Source organism: Eschrichtius robustus, chromosome 12, assembly GCF_028021215.1.
Source record: "Eschrichtius robustus isolate mEscRob2 chromosome 12, mEscRob2.pri, whole genome shotgun sequence".
Lineage (NCBI taxonomy): Eukaryota > Metazoa > Chordata > Mammalia > Artiodactyla > Eschrichtiidae > Eschrichtius > Eschrichtius robustus.
The window spans coordinates 102,700,025-102,718,366 of record NC_090835.1 but is presented as its reverse complement, the minus strand read 5'-3'; the positions used below and the strand labels follow the sequence as shown (position 1 = coordinate 102,718,366).

Sequence of the window (18,342 nt, the reverse complement as noted above, 5' to 3'; positions counted from 1 at the left end):
CCACTGGACCGCCAGGGAAGTCTCCCTCTTGTGAATCTTTTACTCTCTATCAGATACATTGTCCCTCTATTCTCTCTTTGTCATCGAGATACACATAATCACATTTTTGTTACCTAAAATATGATATCTATGTCATTTTGACAATCGCCCTTTGTATATTTTCAGACTTTCTGACCTTCTGAGTAATGACATTCAAGAGGAACATAAATTGAGGTGTTCCTAATTACTGGCTTCATTTTGGGGTTGTGTAGATGGGCCTTCCACAAACCTGAAGTTAGCATTTTCCTCTGTTCAGTCCAGTCTCCATGAATGTACGGGATCTGTGACTGTTTGCTTTTTCTTTTCTTTCCTTCCTTTTTCTTTTTTTAAAGAGCAATAATGTAGAAGCAGATGTTGCCTCCTTTCTCACAAATGCTGCACAGTGAATCATCTTGGCCTCTCTGTAAAATTTTAGCTTAATGGAGTCCTGGCATTTCTGATGAGACGAGGAACTTAATTTTATAGAACAACCTATTGAACAAGCTGTTCTTGGACATTCCCATCTCAACTAAATGTTAAAAGTATTAAAATTCACATTAGCACAAGAGGAAATTTTGCATGGGTAATCCTTTAATACAGTGTTTTATGGCTCTATTAGCTGCACAGCAGCTGGTGACATGATGAATTTAATCCATTAAAAAATTCAGGAAGAGGTTTAAAAGTCAGCTTTTTAAAACATTATCTTGCTGCAAGGAAAGAGAACTTCTCCTCGGGCCCAGAAGCGGGCTGGCTTCACACTGAGGCAGGTATGGGAAACGCACCTGCCCGACAAACTCACACGCTCCGAGCTTGGCCCCCGGAGAGGGGTTAGCGTGATGCACGAGGGATCAGGACGGGGGAGTCAGAAGAGGCTGAAACAGTTGAATATCTTTGACTTACATCTTCCACTTTCTCCTTGCTTTTCAAAGAAGGTTTCACGTGGATAATAAATGATGGTGTTGTTTTTAGATGGGTTATTTTTGTCTCGAGGTCTGTATTTCTGTAAAATCAGAAATTCCCTGAGCCTTTAGTGATATAATTATTTATCTGATGAGGACATAAGTAAGAAGAGATTTCCCACCCTTGCTGTAAAATAAGCTTCTGCCAAATCACTTGGGTATAAAAGCTTTGGTCCGAGGGATCCAAGGTCTCACCTTGAAGAAATGCTCCCGATTTGTATATCTGGAGGGCATTGGGCGGGAGCCTGGATTCAGGGCAGTTAAGTAGCATCTTGGATGCCTTAGTAAGTCAGGGACCTGTCTGGGAGTAGATGGATGGCACTGTCGTGTCTTAACCACTAGCCTTAACGTTCTTCATTTTTCTTTCCAAATTGTAATTTGTTTTCCCAAAAGGAAAAAAGAAAAGATAGTGTCCACCCCCACCAATAGATTTTGCAAGGTAGGAAGAGTTGTTCTCAAAGTCAGGAGAATTTCTTTGTAACAAATAGGTATTTCTGAGCAGAGATGGTAACAGGTCACCTTGGATCAAATTGCCTGATATCTGTAAATGCGTTTGTTACTGCATTCAACCCTCATGAGCTGAAAAATAGGTAGCTTAACTTAGGAGCAGTTTTGCCTAAACAACTCATTTATATAATTCCCACGTTCACGTAAATTCCCTCATGTTATCTCACACTTAGCATAACTTGATACAGGAGGGAAATTGCTATTCTTGCGGTATAGCTATTATGGATCATAGAGCAAAACCAAATCCAGTTCATCTGCCTTGCAGGAAATCTCTTATGGTCCCTACAGTTTCAACAAACCGCCAGGTTGAAAACGGACGCAGCTATTGCATTCTCGAGTATAAAAATTGGTTTATTTTTCTTCTGACACAAAAGGCTTTACCTTTCTCAAAGTGCATGGGTTACTTGAGTGAGAAAGGCCCTTCCTTCTGTTCTCTGGATGGGGACATGAACATTCTAAAGTTCTTATTTTCCATAATTCCTCCCCCACCTCCCAATGCTGCCAAAAGTTGACTTTTTCATGGAAAGTTTAGTGTATTTTGAAAACAGTTGAACTTCAGAGGTGAGGCTGCTAGCGTGACTGGAATCGGTTTGGAAGGAATCTAATCCTATGTCTGCGATGCACCCCCCCACTTCCCTCCAACACGTTTACAAAGACGCCTTTCACTGGTGTGCAGTAATGTGTTTCCTTTTCCAATCTACGTGGTTCCTAGTGACTGAGCCTGTTGTGAGAAGGGTTATGCAGTCTGAGAGCTCGACTAATGATACTGCCTTTTTTTTCCTACATAAAATACACACTCCACTAAAATGATTTCCATACTGAAAAAAATGCACAACCAAAATGCAGCCAATAGTGTCCTTGTCACTGTGCACACTTCCACGTCTATACTATTTTCAGAAGCAAGAGAGATTGTGGGGAGGGCTAGAAGGACAGTGGGGGGTTGGAGGCCAGGACCCTTCTTTTCACCACTCTCTTGCCTGAGGTCAGGGGTAGGGGGTCCTCAGAACCCTCAAGCTCTCTTTGTTTTCTAAGGTGATTTTTAAATTATTTTATTTTATTTTTATTGAAGTATAGTTGTTTTACAATATCGTGTGAGTTTCAGGTGCACGGCATAGCGATCCAGTTATATATGTGTGTGTGTGTGTGTGTGTGTGTAATTATATATTTTCCTCTTCAGATTCGTTTTCCTTATAGGTTATTACAGAATACTGAGTATAGTTCCCTGTGCTATACAGTAGGTCCTTGTTGGTTATCTATTTCCATCAAGTTCTCTTGGGAGAAGCCTGAGAAAGTTGGGCCTGGTGACCTGTTCCTTTAGGCCTGGCAGAGGCTGCAGTTCCCTAAGGATGGGTTCTGGCAATCCCAAAATGAATTCCCAGGAAGCCCAGGAAGTGCTCAGGTTTAAAATAGGGCTCCATGGACGACTTTGTGAAATACTACACGGTCCTGTAAGTCAGTGCATCTCCAAGTTTCTGTGCACATGGAGACCAGGGGGTCCTGATAAGATGCAGGTGTTGACTCAGCGGGCCGACTTGGGGCCCGTGGTTCTGCATCTCTAATTAGTGCCCAAGTGATGCAATTTTACTGATCCAACAACCATATTTTGAGTGGCAATGCTTATGAGATTCTTTCTGCCTCTTAGTCTATTAAAGGTGCTAAGAAATCCTCCACTAATTTGCTGAGTTTTATTTGTCTGACCGTCATTTACCGAGCTATGTAGCTTCAGAACAGCGATGAGAGCTTTTGGAATAGAGGTTAGGAAGCATTCCGTGAAGAGCTTCGTGGTATTTGGCTGCATCATCAATCAAGAATTCTGTTTATTGTGTGTGAGCGTGTGTGCATTGGGGTGTTTAAGTGTGCCATGCAAGTCTGGGGGCAGATGGCCATTTGCACAGATATCCACAAGATCGTTTCCCATCCTATATGGGAGCCTCTCAGAACCTTGTGGGCTCCTTATCAAGAAGTGGAGTCTCTTTCCCTCCCTCCAACTGAACCTGTGCCTGGGTGACAGTCTCCCCAAGTAGAGCAGGCAGGAGCGTGACTGGTGAGGTCCTCAAAGGAGATTTAATTCCCACCTGCTCTCTCTCTGAGCCTTCAGTCACCAGGTGAAAAGAGGAAGGTGAGGGAAGGAGGGGGAAGGGGAGGGAGGGAAAGAGAGGGGAGGGGGGAGGGAGAGGGGAGGAGAGATGCCTGAGGAACCCCAGCTGTTCCAGCATGCGGGGGTTTGAATCTCCCCAGCCCAGGCACTAAACTTGAGTCAAAAGCTTTCAAGATGACCTCAGTCAGACCTCACCTCCAGCCACAGATGGGCTGCAATTGTATGAAAGACCTCCAATGAGAAGAGCCTAGCTGAGCCCAGTTGGCCCCCAGATTTATAAGCCAAGTAAGTGATGGTTATTGTTTTAAGCCACCGTTGTGGAGTGAGTTTATGCAGCAATAGATGTCTGAAGGAGTCCAGATAATGAAGATCAGATTGAGGACTTGCTTTTTTATATTCACTTAGGGCCAGAGAAAGACTGAGCACAATCTTTGTTTGAGCTGAGATAAAAAATGAGCTACTCTTAGAATTTTCCTGTGGATGGAGTTCTCATCCAAAGCATGGGTGCCCTCTCTCCTCATCCCCTTCCAAGGATGAGGGTGTATTCCACGATGCCAGATGACACATCAGATAAACAAGCAGACGCCCATTAAAACGAATGACTGTCACCATTTTTCATGCTTATTTGTTATTAACGACAGGGAACGTGAAGGTGCAATTCGAATAGTTTGTTATTGTTATACATTTGTGGCAATATATTATAGTTTACGCCTTGGCTTGGAAGTTGATTACAAGTTTTATGAGACTGAGTGCCTGTTATTGGCAATCTTGATGTTTTCTTTTCCCCTGTAACATGTCACAGACAATTGATTTATATGTAGTCAATGATTTTCTCTTATATCATTTCAATAAAAAAAATTAAAGAAGAAAGTGTGTAGTGGGGAGCAGAAAGAGGATAATGAAGGTTATATCAGTCATATGGAAGGATTTTGAAGTATATTAATAATATGTATTCTCTCTGGAATCCATTCTCAGGACACTTTATATTCTTTGCGAGAGACAAAACAAGTCATCAGGGACTTTTTATAAACACAGGTGGTGCTTATTAACTGAGAAATAAAAATTTTACACTCCTGATGATTAGCCTAGACAAGTTTTCATGAGCTCCTGCACTTTGGGAACATGGTGTTTATTTTCTTTCCTAGTTTTCCTCTCAATTCTGATGACTTTCATTCTATATGAACAGCTTGAGTTAGTGGTGTAGTGATACCTAAAATATCTTGGACAGATTTTTGAGGGACGGTATTAGCAATCTATTTTACAACGATCATCATAGTAAAACACGACATTCTGCAGATTTTTAACAGACATGGCCGTGAAACTCAATGCAAATAAAGGCTTCACATGTGAAGAGAGAATTAGGATTTACATCGACAAATAATTGGCTAAAAAAGGGAAAATCCAGTTTGCCTCTTCTCTCATTGCCACACACTGCTTGTGTGATTTTTTTCTTAAAACGGGAAGACACATTTCAAAAATGTGTGTATGGTTCTGAAATGTAAAGTTTCCTAAAGATTATTGTGTAATAATTTCATTTAAAGAAAGCCTTGCATATTACAACTGAGAATACATATTTAAATGTGTAGTGAGTGTTTGTATTAACATCTAAAAGCATAGGGATACACATTTAAAAAATTAAGACCCAGCAACCCACCAGGCAAAAATATTCCTAAACAAAAATGGAAACACATTTGTAATTTACACACGGTAGCAGCTGCCACTGATACTCATCCCCAGGCCTCAGCCCTTGTCGAGGTTCACTCGCAATGGAGATGCACAGTATCCACGAATAGTGGTAGATTCCTACCTTGAATGACTGGGGCTTCATGTTTTTCTGTTTGAAGGATTTCTCCAGTGTGCTTAGCTCACAGGCATGGCAGCCTGAGGATATAATACCCTTAGGAGTGTCTATGGATACATACCCCAGCTTCCTCTTTCCTTCATGGGACATTTCTAAGGCATGTCATAAATATTTTCTCAGAGATGGAGCCCTACTCTCTAGTAGCTTTAAACCACTAATTAATTAATCATTTATTGTTTTTTATACCTGCCCCATATTACTATCCTTACTTTCTCATGTATGCTTCCCAGAATCACATCTCAGATAACTTTCTATACCGAGTACTTGTTGAGGGTCTGCTTTCAGGAAAACCCAAACCAGAACACACATTATCTTAAAATAATATAAAGAAGACGAGTATGACTCAAAACTTACAGGATGTGACTAATACACCCTGATTAAAATTTGTAGCATTATAAATTTTCATTATTAAAAAAGAAAGAAGAAATATAAGAATTAAGTAATTCATTTAAAAAGTAAGAAAATGTCTAACAACCATATCTAAGAAAAGTAGAGATAAGAAAATTATACCGATAAATACACTTGCAAAATAAATTTACTAGAAAGCAAATACAAAATAAAATTAGTTATAAGTCTAAGAATTTGTTTTTTGGAAAAAATGAAAAATGGGCAAATGGCTGGAATTTCTGGTAAACAATAACAACAGTAAAACAAAAATGAGAAAAGAAAAAGAAGTAATAGAAGAAAGTGATTATTACATCAGATATTGAGGAAATATAATAATTTAAAGAAGAAGCCACTCTTGTTTATGGTAATAATTTGAAAACCTTGGCCAGATAATTTCTGAGGAAAGTATAAGTGATCATAATTAACTCAAGAAATATATAGCTGAATATAATCATGAAAGAAATTAACAATTTTTTTAAAGAATTACTTTAAAAATGCTCCAAGGCTGGATTATTTTGACATAACTTTTTTCAGACTTTCAAATCATAGCTCATTTCTATGCTACGCAAGCCATTTTTAAGCATAGGTGGGGAGCTTTTCAATTCCTTTTATAAAAATACTGTAAATTTGATGCCAAAACTTAAAAAAGATAAATCAAAAAGGAGTAAAACCACTGAACAGTTTTTCTTCTGAATATGCTTAAAATAATGAAAAATATCTACAATCAAAAGGCAATAGTTTACTAGGCAGTAAAGAGCTAGAGGCATTGCCATTAAAATTGAGAACAAAACATGGATGTATGCTATTGCCACTATCAATTTACGTTGTCCTGAAAGTTCCAGCTATTAAAAATAAGGCAAGGGCTTCCCTGGTGGCGCAGTGGTTGAGAATCTGCCTGCTAATGCAGGGGACACGGGTTCGAGCCCTGGTCGGGGAAGATCCCACATGCCACGGAGCAACCAAGCCTGTGCACCACAACTACTGAGCCTGCGCGTCTGGAGCTTGTGCTCCGCAACAAGAGAGGCCGCGATAGTGAGAGGCCCGCGCACCGTGATGAAGAGTGGCCCCCGCTTGCCGCCACTAGAGAAAGCCCTCGCACAGAAACGAAGACCCAACACAGCCAAAAATAAATAAATAAAATTTAGAAAAAAGAAAAAAGTATACAAGAGGTAATATGCTTGTTACTGAGAAAAAAACCCTGCTGTTTGTAGATGGCATGGTTGTCTTTCTAGAAATTGCAAGAGAGTGGCTGAAAAACTTTTAATGCTAAAAATGTTAATGAATTGATTAATTAGATTAATGGCTCTTGTAACAAAGAGACCCCAAATATAATAGATTAAATAAGATAGAAATTTCTTTTCACCTCTTACAACAGTCCAGGGATCATTGGTCAAGAATAGCAGACCTGGGACTTCCCTGGAAGTCCAGTGGTTAGAACTCTGTGCTTCCACTGCAGGGGGCATGGGTTTGATCCCTGGTCGGGAACTAAGATCCTGCAAGGGAACTAAGATCCTGCAAGCCGTGTGGTGTGACCAGAAAAAAAGGCAAACCTGCTTGGCTCCTGTGATTAAGAGACCCAGTGTCCTTCTATCCTGTACCCATGAGTCCTTGCGAACAGGCACTGGTAAGCATTCTCTGTAATGGGCCGGAAGGTAAATGTTTTAGGTTTTGAGGGCACGTGAGGTCTCTGTCATGTTTTTCTTCTTCCTTCCCTCTCTTCCTCTCCTCCTCCCTCCTCCTCCTCCTCTCTTTCTTTCTTTTTACAACCATTAAAAAAATTAAAACCACTCTTAACTCATGGACTATATGAAAATCAGGCCACAAGTCAGATTTGGTTCACAGGCCATAGTTTGCTAACTCCTGCTTTATAATATTGTTTACTTCTTCCTGGTTAAAGATGGCTCACCGAGTCTGTGTTCCAGGAGAAAAATACAAAGCTTTTTCTGGAGATGATCTGGAAGTTGCACATATCACTTCCATTCACATCCCATGGGCCAAACATGGTCACCAGCCTACGCACAGCTGCCAGGGAGGTTGGCAAATCCGGGTAGCCATGTGACCAAGAAAAAGCGAAGAATATACTTGGATGGGACAACTATAAATTTGACTTCCTGGTTAGCATAAGAACTAAAAAAACCTATTACATTCCTTAATATAAGTAACTACCCATTAGAAAATATAATGAAAAGTGGATCTTTTACAGTAGCAAAATGTCTCTAATAAATACTTTGAAATTTTTGAACCAGAAATGTTTAGGATCTACTTAAAGAGAATTAAAATTTATATATTGAAGAAAGTCAACTTTGACCAATTAGAAGAAAAACAAACAAAATTGCTAGATGGAGAGACTGGGTATTTAAAATAAATATGTCAATTTTCTCAAATTAATTGGTAGGTTTAATGCAATACTCATAAAAATTCCAACAAGATTAACTCTGTCTGTTTGACAAGGTGATTCTGAAATGTATGATGATTCAGAAAAATAAATGGGAGAGAATTCCCAGAAAAAAAATTTGAAAATAAGTGAAATGAGAGGAACTTGATCTACCAGATACTTAATTGTCAGTCAAACGGGGGTTCAGAAGAGAGACTGTAGTTGGAACTGTGCCATCCCATTGCCCCTTCTAAGTAATATTTTTAGGTCACAGAATTTTGGGAAACAGAAGATCCTAATTCAACCACTTTCTCTGTGACCTTAAGCAAGTGATTTAACCAATATGAGCATTGATGTTATCATAAAACTAAGCCAAGAATACATACTTTATAGGAGTTTATTAAGGATTAGAATTTGTCCTGTGCTACTTCTCTACCATCCTACAAACTCTTGGAGTGAAAGACTTCATCTAACTAAAATCATGTTAAATGCAATATTCCTGGTATAGGCACGTCACCTAGGGCTGATGCTGACTGAGGAGAACTGGTAAGTTGGCATGACCTTCTCCTGACTGGCTACAGAGCTGCACACAGCAGTTTACTTAAGAAACAATTGTCAGTTTGGGGAAAGAAAGCTATTCTGAATTTTACTTCTATTTCTAGCTGCATGATATTGGGGACTAGACTTAGTTTCTCTGTACCTTTATTTCCTTATCAGTCATAATTCAGATAATAATGGTGATGCTAAAATAACAGCAAGAAGTAACTTATTGGTCATTTGCTCTGTCCCAGGCACAAGGTGCTTATGATACATTAAATCACTGAATTCTTCACACACATCTTGAGAGGCAGGTACCACCACCATCACCATCATCATCATGGGTATTATTTGCATTTTGCAGATGAAGAAACAGAGATAAAAAGATTTCTATGACTTGTCAAAAGTCACATGGCTATTTCATGTGGCCTCGGGCAGCTCTTCGCCATCAGGGTACCACTCTTTGCGTACGGTGTAGCGCTCAATGAACAACTGTTGCATCTGGGTTTGAAGAGATGAATGGGAATATGAGTGCTCACATTACAGAGGCAGTAAATGGCAGTTGGACACTGTGATCTAGCTGGTCTGTCTTGTTGTACAACTTTTATTTAAACAAAGGCTCAATGCATCCTTGAGGTCAGGGACTATATCTTGTTTGCAAAGTACTAAGGACAGTGCTTGGCGTATGGCAAACATGCAATAAATGAGGCTATGAGTGTGGTGGGTTCACCATTGTCACTAAAGGGTCTAGCAGGTGCCTGACTCTTTATCAGCCACTCAGTGAATATTTATTGATTGAACACATGCTTTACTAAGGTCTCTGATCTTCAAATGTCTTTGCTATTCCTGAGTTGTCCTAGAGTTAAAATTTTAAGACAGTGAAAGATACTCCACGGTGAAAAGGCTTGTAGCCATAAATCGGTGTTTGTCTGTTTTGCAATCTTTCCTATTTAAATTTGGTGTAGAGCTCATGAGTTTGTAAGGGAATGGTAACAGCCTGAAATAAAGACAGTGAAACCCCAGCTCACTTTGAATCAACAAACATTGCTTGAATGTTAAAGAGTAGTAACTGATTATTTTGCAGACTATTATAATTGTGAATTATTGTGATTCAGGTGTTTTATTACAGATATGCGTTGTTACCAGTTTCACACAATTCAGTGAAACTGTAAATTTCAGAAAAAATGATCGATTTCAAAGCAAATATATACTTTTCTTGTAGTTTCCCGTATGACCGTTTTCAATTGTGAATCAAATGTTTGAGTTATGACAATGGAGATAGCAACGAGGTTTTTAAGAGTTTCATGGGTTCACCAAAGTTCATTTATTTTAATCTTTTCTGAAAAATTTGGCTAGAAACTGCTTTATGATTATAAAGGTTACCAAGTAGAAATGTCCTGGAAAAATATTGTTTTACTGGGGTAGACAAAACGATTTGCTGGGCAAAAATAAATCCACTGAAGGCAACAGATATTTAAAAACGGTGTTTTTTTGCAGAGTTTTGTTTGCTAGCATAGATGGTGCCCCTACTGGGACTGGTTTCCAGTACTTTGTTGTGCCATTTTAGATTCTCTTAGCTGTAGCTGTATATGGTTTACTCATCACTTGGAAATGGGGTGTCCATGTGAGAAAGAAGTCACCGTACTCTATCAGCTCTTGGAGAGATGCATCCTTAAAGATGAGCAGAGTACTGGTGGAGAGAGAGCCGGGGCTGGGAAAATAATTCCTGCACTTTCTATATGAGCGTTCAATATCATCCCCAAATCGCCCTTTGAGATCTCAGTTGATTGCACCTAATGGAGACGGGAATGGTGAGGTTGATTTTGGTGATAACGTGCAGCTTCTCCGAGGTCACAGGCTAGGTTAATTCCCTTCCAAAGGGATGGAGGCGAGAAGGAGAGGTAGAAGGACATGAGCAGCCATTCTCCTCACTTGCCAGCTAACTGGGAACACTTTCTCATGACTGTCCCTGCCTCCATCAAGGGCATTTCTTCCACTTAATGAGCACACGGGAAGCAGGCATGGCTCAAGTACAAGGGTTCAGTTTGCAGTCAGACACAAATCACATTTCATTTATCAGGCCTCACAGATGACAGGATATCATCGAATCCCTGGAGAACCATATTCATTAAAAAGAAATCTTAAGTAATTACAACCATTAATTGACTCGAAACAGTTTCTGTTGGATAAGGTTTACATAATTCATTTGCCAGACAAAACAAGCCTCATCAAGTCCGGAAAAAGCTATTTCCAAGCCTCCCTCTATCTGACACTGTGTGGTCCTGGAAAGGGGGTTTATCAGCTAGAGCCTTCCCTCCCCCACTTTTTGGGGGACAGGAAACAGTAATTTGTACAGTGAGAAATGGGAACCTGAAAGAATTTGACAGACTCACTTTGGGGTCCATAAGATGGTTCTGTAGCACTTTTTCACTCACTTTGTTCCTAAAACTGTGATGAATGAACATAAAAATGGGTTGGATTAATCGAGAACTCTCTGAATTTATGGTTTTAGGTGGCAGAGATGGATCCAAGACAGGGCTTTTCCAAAAAAGCTAAGCAACCGTTTAGGACAAGGTCAAGGTTCAGTCCAAGAACTCCACTGTCACCAGAGTCACTTGCACGAACAACTGCTCTTGTCAGATCAATATTTTGTCAACATTCTCAGCGATTAGTCATAAATTCTTTAGCTCTAAGTTTTTAAAATGTGGAAATAAATTTGGAGAAAGAGATCGTGGGAGAGCGATAGCAAACACTTTCTTTTGTTCGCTGTGACATATAATTTTCTGACCACCTGGCAACACTGGTAACATGATACAACCATGGTATCAGGCTTCTGCTGTATGAGCAGCACCTATTTCTGGAGAAATGATTCAGAGCTCAGATAACAAGAAAGTATCTTCTAATACAGTCTAAGGTCATTGTTGGGGTGTTAGGAGGATGGCTGCTGGTAACTCTCAGGAAAATAAGAAAAAAAGCACAATGCTGTGGAGTTTTTGAGACGGCTCTACTTTATTGCATGGCCCCAGGGAGAGTTAGTAAGGCTTGTAGGACTCATGGGGGAGGGGCAGACACTTAACACCCAAGAGTGATAGTCTCTGAAGTTTGGTTCTCCCCAGTCAAGCCATAGATTGGCCACCTCGGAGAAGCTTATTGAGGTGAATCTCTGCTGGTGTGGGGGGAGATCTTCCCTGTGGCTGGGAGCTGTGGAATGTCTCAGCAGTGGGAGGAAAGAGGAGTCTTCTGACCTGTTCTCAAGGAGAACATCTCTCCCAGGGGCTTAGAGTTACTGGGGCTCCAGATCCAGCCTCCTGATGGATGGTGCTGCTTTGCCTCCTATTGTTACATGGGCCTCCTGACCATCCCAGGGGAGGACTGAGCCAACTGACCTGCCTTCTCTTACTAGGTTGGGGTAGAGAAATGCTGGGCCTGGACTGCCTTTCCCTGCTGGTGGAGGGACATGAGACACCCTGCCTTTATGCTGTCCCCCCAGTCGTGAGACCCCAAACCAGGTGGCTCGTATCTCAGCCCCTTTCAGAGTTCTCCTCTGGTTGCCTCTTGTGTTATTTCTGGATCTACAGTTATACTTCGCCAGGAGCAGCAAGGAGAAATGGGTCTATGCTATGGACAGACTTTAAGAAAATAATTTTCATGCTACATACTGCCTGGGACTCTGAATCTGGAATTAATAAGGCCAAGACACAGAGGCTGAGTCCTAATTACCTTGGGAGTGGTTAGGCATGGAGCATGATAAGAGAGGCTACATGATGCTTCTAGACACGGGGTCCTGGGGAAAGTTGGGTTCCGTACACAGGGGTGTGACTCGAAAGGGCTAACTTTGCCTGTTTCAGTTTTGAATTTTGGTCCAAATTACCCCTGTTATAAGCTTTATAAGCTTTTTATGAAGCATGACAAGTTTCATGAGAGAAAGGAGAGTTCAAGTCTTCCAGTTTTTAAGGGAGTTTTTTGTTTGTTTGTGTTTTTGTTTTTTTTTTTAAATGAACGCCCTTTATTTATTTATTTATTTTATTTATTTATGGCTGTGTTGGGTCTTCGTTTCTGTGCGAGGGCTTTCTCTAGTTGTGGCAAGCGGGGGCCACTCTTCATCGCGGTGCGCGGGCCTCTCACTGTCGCGGCCTCTCTTGTTGCGGAGCACAGGCTCCAGATGCGCAGGCTCAGTAGTTGTGGCTCACGGGCCCAGTTGCTCCGCGGCATGTGGGATCTTCCCAGAACAGGGCTCGAACCCGTGTCCCCTGCATTGGCAGGCAGATTCTCAACCACTGCGCCACCAGGGAAGCCCTGTTTGTGTTTTTGATGTGGACCATTTTTAAAGTCTTTATTGAATTTGTTACAATATTTCTTCTGTTTTATGTTTTGGTTCTTTGGCCGCGAGGCATGTGGGATCTTAACTCCCCGACCCGAGATCAAACCCGCACCCCCTGCAATGGAAAGTGAAGTCTTAACCACTGGACCACCAGGGAAGAGCCTGTGAAGGAGTCTGACTTATTCAATATCCTATAAGAACTTTGCAATAACAGTAATTTAGCAAATAAATATCATGATTTGGAATAAAGTGTCAATCACGAGAGGCTAAAAAACATTTTTTTCCCATGGAAAATCTCATAGATAGATTTTTTTTTTAAAAGTTTATTTGAGAACAAGAGAAAGCTTTTGCACATCTGACAAGGTAGACGTGTTTTGATAAGAGACGCCATCCATATTTCAGCTCTACCGATATTGCCACAAATGGAACATATTTTTTCTAACAAAGATACGGACATAAGTAAAGGATTGTGACTAAATAGAGTCACAGGAAAGGTGACGCCCCACAGCTTATCCCTTAGACTGATTCATGACACAGGATTTAAATCGAACAATCCAGTCTCCTAACGCAGTGGTTCCCAACTTGGTTTCTTATCAGAATGCCAGGGACTCTTCGAAAGAATATCCCCAATACTAGGCCGTACCCGAGTCAGAGTCTTGGGGAGTGGGACCCAGGCATTGGTATTTTTTTAAGCATCCCAGGTGATTCCAATGTGCAGCCAAGGTGGATGGCCACTGCTCCAGGGGCAGGTAACTACCATCAACAGGTCCCTCAGCCCATTCACCCTGAAAGGAAGGGGCATCTGCTGGGTGTCGCGGCCTCTCGGTGATCCTGTCATTCACTCTGCTCAAGGACTCCAGGCGTTATCAGCTTTGGGTACAATTTAGAGCCTTTCCATTTGCCTTAGTGATTTTTAGAGCAATATTTAATCAGGCAAATACCATCAAAGAGAGGAAAGATGGAAAAAGAAATTTCCGTAAGGCATGATATGAATAAGTAAGTGAAAAAAACAATCTCAAGTTTAAAAGTGAAGGATGAGAAGTCAAAGCCTGTGAAATTTTATTTACGCAAAAGAATAAAAATACCCATTTTAAAAGGATTGATTTAAACTTATGTTTTTTCAGCTTTTCCTGTTCCTTGAACATGAAACTGCTTCTAACTCAAAAAGATTTAAGATAGGTAATTATTAAATAAACACTCTTTACCTTCCCTCTGCAAAAAACCAAAAAGCCAAGTCCCCGTTTTATTTATGGTAAACCAAATTATTTTCAGTTAAGAATATTGGCAACTGCATGAAACAGATTATCAGATAACGTCAGCAGGAAGGTATGAGCTGTACAATGGTATTACAAAAAGTTCCCAAAGAAAATAAGATGGTAAAAGCAATAATAGAAAAATGATAAAACACAAACAAAATAAGAAAACGCCAGATATTTACAGCCTCCCTCTGAAATGTGACCTGTTCTACGTTCAGCACGAAACAAACCTAGAGAACATTTCTCGATGCGCATCACGGATGAAGCTGGTGCCAGCCAGTCTGAGGGCGGAGACATTCGTTCCAAGAAGGGAGAAATGCACAGTTGCCAACTTGCTGGGATTATAACAATGTCTTGGGTTTTCCTGCAATTCTGTTACTGAAAATGACACAAAGTAAATGATCCGATATGGTCGTACAGAAATGACTTGTTTGTCACCACATTTCAGAACAAACTACTCAGAGTCACAGGCACCGGGTCTGGGAAAGCAGAGGTGGAGGGCCACGCAGCCAGGTGAGGGATGTTTATCTTTGTGAGGTCGGCGGAGGGAAGCAGGGCTCTATAGCCTGGACGCTTCTGCACTAACGAGTCTTCTAATCATCAGCTCGTGGTTTTCTGTTTAACTTCAGATCAGTCCTGTGCCGGTTTTTATTCTTTCGTTTTTTACGGCTGCTCTGATGGCTCCCTGAGGAAGTAGAAGAAGCAGGCTTCTGAGGTTTCACTCCCCGCACAGAGCCATCCAGATTCTCAGGGTGCTTCTGGCTGGGCTCGTTTCCCTGATTGTGGAAGTCTGGAGAAGTATCACTTTCCGTCCCACTTCCTGGCTCCCTCTTTTCAATGAGCTGGTCCTGAACTCCTGCCAATGCACTTGCTGCAGCTGCTGAAGTGACTGAGGGTTTTACTGAAGAGCCGCTCCTTCTATCGTTTTTGCTATTGGAGTTTTATGGTTCGTCAGGTACCGATCCCAGCCACGAATAGTGTTGCCATACATCTGAGTGTCTTCCAGGTAGCTTCCTTCAAAAGCACAGATCTGTCTCTCCAAGTTGGCCAGTGTTTCCATCACAGCTCCTGCTTCCGCTTCACAAGCTCCGCCAGCTCCCGCCGGCTGCCCGGGATCTGCGGCAGCACCGCCTTCTTGTGCATCACCGTGCTGTACTCTCGTGGATAGATTTTTAAAAATAATTTCAAGCCAAAGTTTTTCTTTTTCTTTTTTTTTAAGGTCCCAACGTTATTTTAGACAATTTTCTGTGTCATTTAAATAAGATGGATTAATAAATTCATGTTTGCCTAATATTTCTATTTGAAATCATACATCAGAAATACCACAGGGTTCCAAATTCTACGATCTGGAGAGATGAAAGAAAAAATACTGTTTTCAAAAGAGGAAAGGCCCCGTGAGCACACAGCAAGGAGGCCGTCTGCAAGCTGAGAAGAGAGTCCTTACCAGATATCACATCTGTGGGACCCTTGATCTTGAACTTCACCGCTTTCAGAACTGTGAGAAATAAATATCTTTTGTTTAAAAAAAAATGCCATTTTCCGTTTTAGGTTCTGTATCAAGCAAAGTTCCCACTCTCATTTAGCACCTTTTCCCCTTGTCATCCTTGAATGAACAATTGATTATTTGAGACGGAGGCAGTTTTCAGAGTTCAAAGTCAAAAGGTTTTCAGAAGGTCTAAGACAGAGGTACAGTTAGAGCTGGCTGATTGACGGAATTGCCTAGAGAACTTTAGAAAATCCCAGCCTCTTGGGTCCCACTCCCTGAAACCTCTGAGTCAGTGGGGTGAAGCCCCTGAATGTATACATTTTTCTAAAGTTCCCCAAGCAATTAAGGTGATTGGCTGCATTTGGTAACTAAGAAACTGAGAAATTGGTACATTTGCTAACTGTGATAGAATCGAGAAAAAAAAAAAAAAAGCCGTCACCCTGGGTAACACTTTATTCAGGGAAAGCTAGAAGTAACACTGAAATATTAACTTTGCAATGATGGCCAGCACATTTTAAAAGGGAGAATGAAAACCCAGAAACTATTGGGGAGCGTGCGATGCAAGGATTACATAAGTCGTGAGGTATTTAGTATGTGAGAAAAGTGACTGACATCATTGGTGAAAGTTAGCCTTGGAGAGGACACAATGATTGTTTTTAAACATTTAAAGGACTCTTTTGAGGAGGAATTGGGCTTACACTGTTTTGGATGAGGAGCCTTCGTCTTCAGCAAACTTCCCATGTGATTCTGAGGCAGATGGCCTGAGCACCTCACTGGAAGAAGTGAGACGCTGGAGCTCTCCTGGGTATGGGAGGGATGCAGCCAGACATTGACAGGTGGTTTGGGTGCTTGAGGATGAAAGAGCTGCTGGGAAGACTTCCATAAGGAGTCAACCAAGATGGATAAGGAAGGAAGGGATGGAGGGGAGGAAGGAAGGAGAGAAGGAGGGGGAGAGGGAGGGAAAGGAGGAAGGAAGGGAAGAGGGAAAGAAGAAGGAAGCAATAAAAGAAGGAAGGAGGGAGGGAAGGAAAGGGAGGGAGGGAGGGAGAAAGGGAGGAAGGAGAGAGGCAGGAATGCTCTGGGTTCAGAGGGCCCGCTTCTGATTAAATGATGCTTGTATGACTCTCTGCAATAAAGCTCAGCCATCTGGAAACAAAGCAGAGAAAATGAAATGACATTAACTGGAAACTGGAAAAGAGAAAGGCATGTAGAGTGAGGAGTCAAGGGGTAGAGGAAATTTTGGCTCTTGGTAAGAGCAGGTCAAAATGCAGGGTCTTGGCAAAGGGATTGTAGATGTGGAGTAGCCCCTACTTTTCATGGTCTGTGGACTGAGGAGAGAGCAGTGCCTCCCTGCCCCCCCTGGAGCCAGCTGTCCAACCTTTGCATAGGACGATGGCTTCAAACAGGAGTGCGTGTCAGAATCAAAGGAGGGCCTCTTAAAACACAGGGTGTTGGACCCACCTGAGAAAGATTCTGAGTCAGTAGGTCTGGGAGGGGCCACAGGGTTTGTTTCTTTGATGAGCTCCTGGGTGGAGTTAATGCTGTGGTCCTGGGACCACACTTTGAGAAAGTGACCCAGGAAAAGCCAGGCTTCCATTCAATTAACAGGCTTGGAGAGGATGAGAACATGAGAAACTCATCCACCAGAGGGGGTTCCAAAGGGCAGAGTAAACATGCCTGGGTTACAATGAGCTGCTCCGGGGCAAGATTTCGGGCATCCTTACATGACTGGGGGTGAGTCCGATGGAGTCCAGGATGTTTTCCAGCAGCTGTAAAAGTCTGTATGAGCAGATCACACGTATCCATCACTAGTTACTTAATGTTGGCTTCCTTCTGTGTACATCCAACTTTATCAGTGCCCGGCAGTTTTCTTCTCTGTGCCTGAGAGGGCTTTTGGTTCAGGTCCAGTACTGAGTAGGTGTCCTCAGAAAGAATGAACAGTCGGCAGCAGAGACCTTTAGCAAAACCTGATGGTATGAGAACTTTATGGTTTTTCTTAAAGCCTTTTGATGACTTCCCATAGCCTTTAGGGTATGATCTAGAATCTGTAATATCATGTACAAAGTCTTTCACAAGGTGGCTTTGGGGCATCTCTGCCATGAAGAAATGTCTCCTTCCTTTTCTCGACTTTGGTCACAGCAGGTGGATCCTCTTTCCTTGTGTGCACCATGCTTTCTCCAGCATCAAGGCTTCACATGTTAGAATGCTTTTCCTCTTGCTTTTTGAGCTAACTTGTACTGATTCTTCTACTGTTAACTTCAGTGTCTCTTTGGGGAAAACTCTCCTCACCATCAAACTGGAGCACCTTTCTCCTTTTCTTTGACAACACGTCTCACTGGTGCGATTCCACGTTTACTATCACTTTCCATGTTTTGACCACAACTCCGGAATGGCGGAGGGGTGACCCACTTGTCTGCATTGCTCCAGGACTTCCCTGTTTTTACAATTCCAAGTCCTGTGCCCCAGGAAAACCAGGATGTTTGATCATCCTAGCCTTGTTCCCACCATCCCCCCAGATTTAGCACTTAACTCTGTGAT

At 41.7% G+C, this 18,342-nt stretch overlaps 1 pseudogene; it reads right to left on the bottom strand.

Moving 5' to 3' along the window:
- Positions 1-14,901: 14,901 nt before the first annotated feature.
- LOC137773888 (chromatin modification-related protein MEAF6 pseudogene) lies at positions 14,902-15,461 on the bottom strand (annotated as a pseudogene).
- Positions 15,462-18,342: the final 2,881 nt, after the last annotated feature.